The 12671-nt window shown below is 41.1% G+C and overlaps 1 protein-coding gene across 1 annotated transcript in view; it reads right to left on the bottom strand.

Moving 5' to 3' along the window:
• Nucleotides 1-12671, bottom strand: part of JMJD1C (jumonji domain containing 1C) — a 159940-nt gene that overhangs the window by 39753 nt on the left and 107516 nt on the right.

Raw genomic sequence — 12671 nt, 5'->3', positions numbered from 1 at the left:
TTTTTATTACAATCAGTTCTCCTGGAAAAGATTATTTTCCAGTATTTGGTAGGATATCATCTGGGAAATTAAGGTTTATTCAGTGGCTCCTTCTAACAGAAAAAAAAATTGGGCACAGAATCTGGTTCATACCCTTGCAAGCATGGCTTAAGAATCACCATTCATCTCTGGACTCCTAGAACACCTATTTCTCTATTTCAGAGCAAACTTGCTATTTCTGTCTTTGAGGCTGTGGCAGAGAAAAAAAGCCTGGTGGCTCCTCAGGCTGAAGATGGCCTTGGAAACCCATGAGCAGCAGCAACATTCATTTATAGCAAGAGAACTTCAGACAGCTAAAATAATGAGTGCAATTCTCCACATACAAAATGTAGAATGTTCTATCAGTACTGCAGCTGAGATAAAGCAATTTCTTCCCTTGATCTCCAGCAAGTTCCTTGATGTTTCACAATTTATTATGAAGAGCTCCAGCCACAGAACACAAAGATTCAAGTAACACCCAGTAAATGGTGCATTGCTGCCAGGCCCTCCAGTGACACAAGCAATTTCCCTCTATTCATCTGGATGAGATTATTCCTGCTAACCCACTGATCACAGGATATCTATTTTCAATTCAAAATTCACTTCCTGACACTTGGAGATTTGCTGTGCTCCACTATGGAGAATGCATCAATGGTTTGGTTATTAGAGAAAATTACTGCTCTCTATCCTTATGCATCTACAAAGGATATGGCCTTGGATTGACAATATGGTCAAGATGACCATTTTAATACATGTAAATTGGAACAAAGTGGAAGGGAAGGAAGATCAACAGGACCTCTACCACAAGGTTCAAAATACCAACCAGATAAGTATGCTGCTAGCATTACCAGGGGCACAAGAGGGTCACAACAAGAATTTATTCAAGGAAGGCCTCTACCAAAGCAGTTTAAAAAAGAGTATTTGCTATTTTGCCTACATGTGCAAATCCATTTGTGCAGTGATCCTACATACAGAAGAAACATCACCACCACTGGGAAGAGGGAATTATTTGCCAGGGGAACACAACAGATCGGGGAACTGGAGCTGTGTGATGATCAATCACGTCCTCCTTCCCATGCACTGTCTTTCACAGCAGCTGCAAGAGACTCCTACACCAAAAATTTCCCCACTCAGATCCACATGCACTGGATCTAAGCAACAGACTGAGGACTGCAATACTGAGTTTGGCTGACCTACAAATGCAGCTGATGTGCAGCTCTTGGACATGGTGAGCAATCTCTTCAGTCACATCTAAGAAAATTTGTATCCTCATTTGGAGATTATACACATTGATTAAGTACCATGAAATCAAACCTGTTATTCTTAACATTATACTATTTTCATGAGTTTTTCATACAAAGTTTTTGAGTCTCTATGTCATCTTAAGCCACTTTCGAAGGCAACACACACTGGTGCTTTTTTTCTTAAGATTTTACTTCCTTCCTAAGCATCTTGGCCTTCTTTGAACTTGACACTGAAGATACTGTCCATCCTACATATTGTACATTTGAACCTCCACCTCCTGTTCAGATGCATGACATCAGCATGCTGGGCTGAGAGTGCTCCCTGTGAACATTCAGAAAAGGAGACTGCAAAGTCCATTTTCTATTTATCTTCTCACCCCTGGAGAAAGACAAGCTCAAAGATAAGCTACAAAAGGCACAGGTTAGGTCAAAGACCCATTACACAAACTGCATGCAGGTGTGACTGGGATTATGTGGATGATATCAAAGAGAGCCCAGAGTTTCTAAATATACACACAAAACACATTTAATACATCAATCACAGGGTAGGGGGGAAGATACTAACAGAGCAAGTTTCTGTAATTTCAAAAATTCTTTTCTTTTGCGTACATGTACCTATGAAAAATGTGTGTGCCATGACTTACCTTTTTCCATCTGTAGTCTTAAATCTGGATATCTAAAACCCAGGAAATTAACTGCATAACGTGTTAAAACTGTAAAGCAGTGGCCTTAACCACACAGTCTCAGCACACATCACAAACTCTGGCAAAAGCAAGGAGAGGACAACAGGCAAGGCTGATGACTTGCAGTCTCTACCCCAGTTTAACACTGAAAACAAGCAGGTGACTCTGCAGTTCCCAGTTCTTTTCCTTACCCTGTGTTTATATCGCTCAAGGAACAATTACTGTCTATACAGATTTGAACCTTGACAATTGTAACCCTCAGTTTTCCTCTTCTTAGCTGATGCAGCATGATTGACAGACTAACCTCCAGAAGATTTAAATGCCCTGCAGGATTTTCCTCCAGACTTTTCCTCATTTGAAAGTAGTTTTACAACCAGAAGTTATAGTATCCTCTCCTAAACTAGTTTTTCCACAAGTCCTGGAATATCTCCTCCAGAAGGATGTTAATACTGGTGAGAAATCCTTATGCAAATCAGGATGCAAATCAAATAAAGGGGACTGTTATATTCTTCTTCAAGTCTACTGGAGGAAGCTCTTTATGCACTTCAAGCAGCAGTGCCTCTTGTTCCACAAATGACTAGATGCAACTCTGGGAAGGAGACAAAAGACCTATAGGCTAGAAAAATATGGTTGAGATAACCCCTCCCGTCCTTCTGGAAAACAGTCACATGAGGCAATGTGACTATCAGAAGCTTGCCAATCTATGACTAGTTTTTCACATCTTTGCTGATATTCTTCCTTCTTTCTAGATCAAAAGAGGAATTCACTTCCAGTGGACTGGACTTTATGCTTAATTATCCAAAGAACTGGGTCAGCTGCATGTCTCTCTAGGTGATCATTCTCACCTGCTGGGATGTGTTCGACTCCAGGGAAGTCCTGCGAAGAATAGAGAATGAAATTTTCCTCCAAGTATCAAAAAAGATGCTGTGCTTTTCTGAGTGTATCTGTTCATTCTCCTTGTACAAAACAATACAAGCAGGTTGAAACCATAGGCCATACTATCAGGTTAAGATATCACACTGGTCTAACCAGGAAGGAGAAATTTTTGTTCGGAGAATCATTTTCAAAGAGTTTATTCAGACATAATAAAATAACTAAAAATAATTTATTCAGAGTCACAGGCGAACCAGTGCTTAGATCACTTGCCATGTGTCAAAATTCCTTTGAGATCAAATGGGAATTTCAAGATAGTACCAACAGAAAAACAAGTCAAAATCCCAATGAGAATTCTCCTTCTTGCTCTCCATCCACAAAAAAAATATTGTCCAAGACACTGAGAGCTATCCCCAGATGTGCTGAACCTGCCCATTGGCCAAAGACCACACAAAGTGCTCTGAAAGGCTCAAATGACCAGAAGTTCCTTTTGCATTTTGGGCAGCCAGGTATGACTGTGTTAGGAAGGCCTACAAATTTCCACAGCTACCTCCTCCACAAGACCTGAACTTCTGAAGCAACAATTTCCTTAGCATTTTAAAATACTCTTCCAAGTCATTGTTCGGAAGCTTGGGAGGCAGAAATGAGTTCATGGAGAGATGAAACCCTGGAGCAAAGAAGAACAAAGAAGTGGATTCCAGTAGCTGCTCCTACCCCCAGTCACAGCGCCTGCATGCTGCTTATGGGACAGTGCACACACTCCAGTCAGCTGTCAACTTTCCACTGTCAGTGAGGAAGAGAAGGAGAACTGACAATATGCATTCCAGGTAAGCCAGTCCAAGAAAAACAGTGGCTTTTGGGTTAAAAAGGCTTAAATCAGAGCCCTGAAGACTACATCTCAACACACATCACACATTAGGAATGTGCAAACCTTCATTTGGGAAACCTCCTTCCTTGGTCATGGTGTCTCTGCATTTGGCTTCATGCATCAAGGACATCTTTCCAATATCAGTAGGAACTCATTTCAGCTAGTGTTTTCCAGAGAAAGACTAAGTAGATTTTGCAGTCCTCGCAAAGGTCAACGCCACATTAGTCCTCACCATCTGTGGCTTAATTAACTATAGCTTCCTCTGGCTGCTTAGAGGTTTTCTGATAATTTAGGACACGAATTAGATGAAAACTAGTACATAACCAACTTGACAGTCCTGTTTACAATGTTTACACAGTGTGCACTACACACTGAAATAAGCATTTTGTCAGGACTTTTATGGTAGGGGGACAACATTTAAATTCAAACAGTGCAAAATAAAACCTCAAAGTGTCCTGAACCTACAGTTTTTAAGGGAATATTAGCTTCTATAAAATCAGATCCCAACCCTTTTCTTTCCCTTTTGCAGCAAGTCATTTGTACAACTGCACTGAACTTCAGCTGCATAGAAATTAGGTATGAGAACTGCAGTGTGAAAACAAGCCAACACTTCCCTACTGATTGCCACAAGTCTTCAGAGAGCAGAACAGTAGCAGCAAAAAGCACTGCTCAAAATCTAAATGGCTGAGAATTTATACTAGTCCTCTAATGCCAATTTTTGATTATTTTCTTCCATAAAAAAGATTAAGTATTGTACCTGCACCCAGCCTCAAACACATCCGTGCCAATTTTTACCCCTCATTTGAAAGTAGGCCTGTACAACTCTCTTATTTTCATTTCTTGATAACCAGCAAAATCCTTTTCTTTCATCTTTCACTGATTATGTCACCTGACATACGTGATTATATCACTGATCTTAATCTTTTTCACTGACAGTAATTTTTAACAAACTTTCAATCTTAACATTGTCCTGCTTGACATCAGAGTGAGAAAAAACACATAAAATGCAGACAGGCAGAGTACCAAATATCATAACGAGGACATCACCTATGAACTGGTAGGATCCCTCTGCCCTGCTACCAGACTTCTTTTTTCAGTGGCACAAGATAAGAATCTAACTAAAACACAGAAAAAACTGGCAGCAACTGCCACCCCTGAGGGTATTACCAGGCAGGCACTGCGGCTGCCACACAGACCACACCAGAACTTAGGAGGGAAATGACCAAATTTAGATGAGTCTAAATACACATCTCCTGCAGCTTCCTCCTAGACACACAGCACGCATAAACCACTGGTTAGCAGAATATTCCTGATTTCTCTGAGACAAGTGAAAGGCTACCCCAGCTGCCAGGGCAGTGCAGCTGCTGGCCAGGAGGTCAGCCAGGCACGGCAGAGGGGACAGCCCTGGGAACACATCAAGCCCAGCACGGCAACCTCCCTCCTGCTCCACACTCCTCATCCAGGGCAACGCCACCCACAGACACCAAGGCTGGAAAGCTAGAAAGGCTAGAAAGTTTTTGGGGGAGATTGGAACTTCCCAGTTTACCTTAAACGGCTTTGTCTGAGCTGAGAGAAGAGGCTTAGGCTTAGCAGGCGACGCGAGCGCTTTCTATGTAAACCCAACCCACACTTGACCTATTTTCTGCTGTTCTGAGCACACAGTCACAATTTACCTCATTCAAACCCAGCAGCTGCTGGGCTACATCTGAACCAGTTAAGTCAAGCTTGAAGGCACAACCCTGACCCCTAAACCAGAAACAAAGTCGAGCCGAGGTCAGCCCTGCTTCCACGTGCGCAGAGGCACGGCCACATGGGGAGGGCAGGGCTGGGCAGTGACGCTCGGCCTGCACGCAGGGGCCAGGACAGACTACTGGGATAACTAATCCCCACCCAGCAAGGGGCTCTGAATGCACTGTTCCAAGGACAAATGTTTATAGATAGTTCAGACCACAAACATTTAAAGATTAGGGGTTATTTTCAGTGTGTAACAGCAATGACTATGTTTCTGTAAGTAGGAAGTTAAAATTACAAGGGGAAAAAAGACAAGAATACAAATTTAGCGATTTTCCAACCGTCAGTAAAGTTAACATTTCTCAGGAAAAGCTATCAACGATTTTTCTGCTGCTCCCCACTCTTCCCTATGCATAATACTCCTCCCCACACACTCCTACTCCCTTCCTCATTTTACCTCAGGAGTTGAAACTGATTTTAAAATTTTAATTATCAGGTTTGAGAACCGAGGGATCAGGGCTACATACACTTCTTCAAGTCCTGGTTTCAGGCTTGAAGAGGCATGACTACACTGATTTGTTCAGATCTGGAAGCATAACTGGTATACTAACATTAGGAACATAAATATACGGGGAGGGGGGGGGAAGATCTGACTTGTACTCTAATTTCTCCATGATTTTGATAGTAACACAAAAATCAACAGAGGTATTTGCCTTCCTATAAACTATCAAGACCTCAGGTGAAATGGGCATAGTCAAAAACTTACATTTTACAAGTCAATTTATTATTCTTTTTATCTGTAGATGACAATCTGGAGTGGGAAGGCAGAGGGGAAATCAGAACAACATGAACATGGACAGGATGAACATCCAGCAGGAAAGTAAGCAACAATCAATGGATAAGCAAAACCAAACCTGAGCTAGACAAATATTGTCAATAACCAGTCTAAAAACTGCTCCAGTGGCATCTACAATAGTCTTGCACCTGAAAATAGAAATTAAAGAAATAGATGACCCTTATGCTCACAAATTATGTTACTCTCTCTCTGAGCAGCTAGGACAATCTGGGTCAGAAAAGGAAACTCTTCCCCCAAAGTCAGGTATCTTTTAGCATCTAAGACCTCCCAAAAAAAGTGGCTCCTATCAATAAAACAGAGGGGCTTTCAGCATCCACCTAGAACACTGTGGTGACCATTTGTACTACTTATATTCTCCGCGTACAGACAAATAAAGGTCAAATGTACACTACTCCATGTCCACCTTCTCTGTCATTTTGCTGACACAGCCACACATTTGCTTTTCTTTCATTTTCCACTGAATCACATTTCCTTCCGCTTCCTCAGGGCAGGCTCCACATTTTTATCACCACCATCTCAGCAATAAGCAACGTGTACTGATTTGGCATTTTGTTTTTTCTAATTGTAAGAGAAACAGGGAGGGAGTACTGGTCCTAAGCCACTCAGTCATGTGGCAATACTGGAACAGCCTTTGAGTCACTAAGCAACTCACTGCCACTATGGGAAAAGAAACCTCAAAGTGCAGACATTTCCCTGAAGCAAGCAATTAGCAGAGTGAAGTTGATGCTAACAAGGAGACCTGCTAAGTAAGTAGATTGCAGAAATCTCTTTTGTACATTGATATTAAAATTTAAACTGAGAACCAGACACCCTGTGAATTGTGAGCAGCTTTCAGAAGGTATTCAACAAGACCCAAATCATATCAACTGAAGGACAAGCTGTATGGATGTCGGCTTCTTTAAGCTAAAAAGAAAGCACATTCTGTGGATCACCAGTTGTCTGGACTCGTGGGCAACCAGAAATCAAGCCAAGAGGCCTGCTCAGACACTGACCACTCTACAAGAGACACATGTTCCTTGCATGAGGGACAGCAGAGGTTATCTGTGGCAGCTGGAATGCTGTGTACCACCACCACCACTACAGAAAATGACTGACCACACAGGTCATCTCTTAGCTCACAGCAGTCACCTCCACCAAATCCTTCAGCAGTTGCATTACTCAGCAATACCATATTCCTTGACAAGACTACTGGTAACTGAGAACTTACTGGAGTGAAGAGCAAAGGCCTCTCAATTCAGTTGTGCAGAAGAAAACTGCAGAAAACTGCCCAATACATGCCAGTGTGATGACAGATCCTAGAATCAACACCACCTCCTAGAGATATCCGTCAGTGTATCACTCTTGTGAATGACTCCCTGCTCTGGAATTTGAACTACCACCAGCTTAGATTACCAACAGTAATCACAGAGCTCCCTAGTCTCTCCTACAGATATCCTCAATCCTATTTACCAAATAGGAATTCTGGTAACATACAACTTTCCAACTCCTTTTCTCTACAATTCATGAGGATTATGGGCAGAAGACAAATCTCTACAAACAATAAAAATATTTTAACTCTTTTTTTTTTAAGGCAGAAAGAATACATCAGATACCATCCAAATGTTCTTGAAGCCCAGCGTGTTTTAGTCCACTGAATTACATTAATGTTTCCTTTTCAAGTGACTTTCAGAGATTTATTTGATAATGTGTTTCTTATAACACAAATACATACATGTTGGCCTACATGCTGGTATTATGAAAGTACATCAAAATAAAACTCATTTTTCTCACATTTTAAAAGTACCACTGTATTTGCAGAGAACTTTTCAAAGTTAATTTCTAACAGGATTTAAAGCAGCACTATTTTTTTTTCCTGTACAGAACTCCATTATGACCTGCTGGAGCCTTTTTAGGAATTTTCCCTATAAATAACAGATCTGACCAGCTGGGACATATATCATAGCTGGATTAACACTACAGCTCTCTGCAACCCTGGAGAAAGCAGTGGATGTGCCTTTTATAGAACTGATGAATAACAGTCTTGCAAAGAGGAAAGATTAAATTGCTAATCAGAAAACAGGGATGCTTCGGTTATTGCTGCAATAAATTCCCTGGGGTAAACTTAGGTAAGTCATTCAGAGTTTAAAATTGATACAATGATCTTCTACTTCACCATATTTTTTTCGTAGACAAATCTCCTAGCATGTAGAACCAAAAAAATCCTATTGAAGACATAATTCAAAAATTGAACTACATCACTTGGGGAAGAAAAAAAAAAGAGAAGAAAAAAGCTCAAGCCTGTCAAGCACCATAATTCAGCCACCAAGTCTTATGCATTCTGAAACCTGCTTTAACCTGATTTTATCTCCCATATACCAAAATGGTGTGACATGGTGATAAGACAATGAAAGGGAAGAAAACATTCAAATGGGGTAAAACCCCTGCCTCTGTGCTTGAAATGTAATTTCTAAACTGCATGCTTAAAATTCACAACTAAAATCACAAAAAATGTAATGATTAGTGAGATGCACAGAAATTACTATGATTCAAACTCACTTGCTCAGCAAAAACATTAAAATGCTGCCCTCAATAATACTAGCAGATACACTTAAGTAGAGGAGGTTACAGGGGAAGAAAGGGAATAGTTAACTTTAATTCCATTCAAAAGACAGGAAATGTTTGCTAGATTAAAGGGGGGGGGTTTCAGTATTTACAAACAATAGTAGTAAAAAGACTTTATAACTGTATTACTAGTATACTGTTAAAAATAAATAATGCTCGGTACATCAAGCCCCTCACAAACCCTTGGTAAAATTATTCCAACATCTAAGCAAATAGCAAGATTCATACTTGGTTTTAATTTTAAAACTTCAAGTTGGTATAAAATTACTTGAGTTTCTCCCCAGATGTCTGGCCTGGAAAAAGAATTAGGTACACAGACCTGGAACTGCTATAGCTCTCAACCTCTACTAACTGTAGCTTGCTGAAGGCTGTGGAGCAGTTCCCGTGAAGCAGTAACCCCAGACTACAAATTATTTCTTCTATTAGTGTAATTTCAAAAATACATTCTGTAAGAAAAAAGTCTAGAGCTGCAGCCAGAACAAAGGGATGTTGTATCCAAGGGAGGAACGAAAGCAAACAAACCCATGAGCACTTCACCAAACGAGCTCTTGTGTTATCATTTCAAGATAAGGCTTAATTTGGGTAAGAACACATTTTCATGAAACTCAAGTTTGCCCCTACCTGAAATGCAGGAATGCCTACTCTCTTCCTGCTCTGGGTACAAACTCCCATGCAACACTGCAGAGTTTACTTGCATTCACACTTCTGGGATCCCTAAAGCACTGAGGATTCCCAATCCCAACAAAGAGCAGCTTGGGAAACCAAGAACACAGGGGGGCAAAGCAGCAACTGGTTATAATGTGAAACAGACTTCTCTAGGAGCTGACTCTGAGTCTGGATTACAGAAGCAGGGCTGCTCAGGACCACCACATAAGAGAAATACTTTAAACTTTCATTTTTAATAGATGAAACAGAAATTTTAATGACTCAGAACCAAGAATAAGGATTCCTTCACTTACTACTGAGTGGTATTTTCCATGGATTTTTACTGGTGAAAAAATAATCACTTGTGATCAAACACAGGAAATTTTTACCCAGAAACACTGGATGGATTTTTAAACTCAGTAATCCCAAGCATGACCTTTCAGAAGTCCCAAAATCCTTCAGTAAAAGGATTTAATATTCACTTAAAAAAAAAAGCAGGTTTTGTTCTATCTCTTCCATTCTGAAATCCAATCTTTTAATTGCTTACTCAAATACTACCTCCTAGAGTAGGATTAATGAAATCAAATCATTGAACTGTTTTTTCAGAAATTGTACGAAGAACATGACAAAGGAAGGCAGACTGTTTTCCTATGGATCTGAGTGTCATCTGCATTGTAGTAACCTCAGTTTATCCCAAGGGCCTCTCAACTCTTTCCCCATTCCTCCTTGTGTACCTTCCCACAGCTCCAGCAGTTCCACCTGAACTGGTGGAGCCACACTACTTGTGTCACCTTCCTGTGACTGATGGCCTCTCCTCCACACTGCTCACTTCCCTAAGGCTTGTCAGATCTGAAGAACTCCACTCCTGAGCCAAACCTCGCTGAGAGACAAAAAAAGTGACCGGAGCTCTTACTTCTTACCAGATCAAGGTAAAACAGAAAGGTGTAATTTTATTCCACCTCTTTTGAGAAACTAAGGAGGTTCTCAAACAAGAAGCTCTTCTTCAAAGAGAAGCACAAATACAGGCTTAGGGCAGATGATGTACTTGTCCCTCTGACTCTACAAATGGAGGGTGTCAATCCCTCCTCCCTCATTCCTCTCCTTTTGTGAGCTGGGATGAAACTCTCCTGTCCTGCACGTGTTGCTGGGAGTGAGGAGTGCTGTGAGTCATCTGACCCACTTCTAGCTGGACCAGCTTTGTGCTTCCCCACATGCTGGAGCCCAGCACTCCAAGTCCAAGTGTCGGTAACGAGCTGTTTAGACCATCCTCTTTACAAGGCTGCCAGGGAAGCCAGCTGGACTCCTTATGGGTGGTCCAGAGACATGGGAAAGAATCGAGACAGTTCCTCAGCACAACACTGAGAGGAGTTCAAAATGCAGAGAGCTGTGTGTGCCTGGGTTGTCTGTGGAGGAACGAAAAGCAGGAGGGGAGCACAGAGGTTCTGTGGCCAGCACCCGGAGCTTCCAAGCTGCTTCTGGCAACCTCAAAGGGTGGGACCAACCCCAAAAGCTCCTGCCTGCCCATCAGTGGAGGTAAAAGTTTATGGGAAAAGCAATTTTCAGCTGCAGTAGTTATTTTTAAGCCTGAAGCCTAAAGTAAGAAGTTTGAAAGATGAGTGCACATATAATTATGGGGTGCTTAAAATACAGACAGAAAAATACTATTTTATCCCTGTTTCAAGATGTTTAAAGAATTTTTTATGTGCACATGTCATTACTGTACAAGCCCAGCTTCCTTGCTCCTGACAAGCAAACAAGTCACAGAACCCAAAGGCATCCAGGTCTGAAATATCCAATGCCTGCCCATAATGAACAGAAAAGCAGAGCAGTGGTGTCGCCCATGGCCCTTCACTCAAGTCTTTCTTAATGGCATATATGACTTGAATTTGTAATAGATCAAGATAAGTGTGTATTAGCTCCTGTATCTGATCTACCTACTTCATGATTAGTGAGAAAGTTTATTATTTCAACAATCTTTAAGGCGTGTTAGACATTTGACCTGCCAGCATTCAGATGAGCCACACACATTTAGAAAAAGAGCAAAGTACAGGTGCCTATCACTGTTCATGCAACACCTCCCACGGGGGATTTCTCATTGCCCTATCTTTATATCTGCAACCTTCAGCACAGAGGTAGACAGGCAGACTGTACCATTTTGAAACACTAAAGCAACCAGGCTTGTCTCCCAGAATAAAAAAAAAAGAGTCCTGAAGGAGAGCGTGAGGACTGAAGAGAGATTTCACTATAAATATTCATTCTTAGCAAGGTTTTCTTTCTTTAAACCAAATAAGCAAGAGGACTTTTTAAAGACTCTGCACTCTTCCACTTTCCTCCCTGAGTGGTAAAATACCCTTTGCAGGACATTTAATGATTGTGAAGGAACTTCATTTGAATTCTGTCCTGCCTCCACTGTGCACATTTGCTCCAGTGCTATGTGCTCAGAAATCCTTTGGAAATACATTATCACACACAGTATGTACATATTTGGAAGTATATAATCAATCATGCACCCTTGCTCTGCCCGACCCAGACACAGCTGAAATGCACTCAGTGCTTCAGGCAAAGCAGAGTCTTTCCAGATCTTTCCACAAGCCTATTTTACTATGAAAAAAACCACAATATAAAACACTTTTTGTTATTCTTCATTTGCTTGTCCAAAGCATAATGCAGTTGACTCCAGCTGCTTCAGCCAGCAACAGCAGAATCACACACTTCAGCCCAACAGTGTCCGTGACGGGCGCTGCCAAACACCACCCAGACAAAAACACCACTCTGATGAGGTCACACATACCATATGCTGGGCTTTAATGCTTCACATCCCCATCTATAGTCCTTCAAGTAAACGACAGTGCTTAAACAAATTAAGGCATGATTAGCTTTGCTGCTGCCTAACTTAATATGTGTACCACAAAACAGACACACAGAGATGTCACAGAACAGTACAAATAACTTATTACAGAAAACCTCTTCAGTTCAAAGTATCTGATTGAGGTCACACTTGTATGTGTACGCTTAACTGCAATTTTTCCTTAAAACAGCTTTCTGGAAGAAATGTTCATTTCCATACTATACCAAGAGCCATTATTAAACTCACTACACTAGTGAATTTCTAAACACAGAACACACATGATATTATGAATGCAAAGTGGAAT

The sequence above is a fragment of the Camarhynchus parvulus genome, chromosome 6 (genome assembly GCF_901933205.1).
Source record: "Camarhynchus parvulus chromosome 6, STF_HiC, whole genome shotgun sequence".
Classification (NCBI taxonomy): Eukaryota; Metazoa; Chordata; class Aves; order Passeriformes; family Thraupidae; genus Camarhynchus; species Camarhynchus parvulus.
Note: the sequence above shows the minus strand (reverse complement) of the source record. Positions and strands in the feature narration are given on the sequence as shown.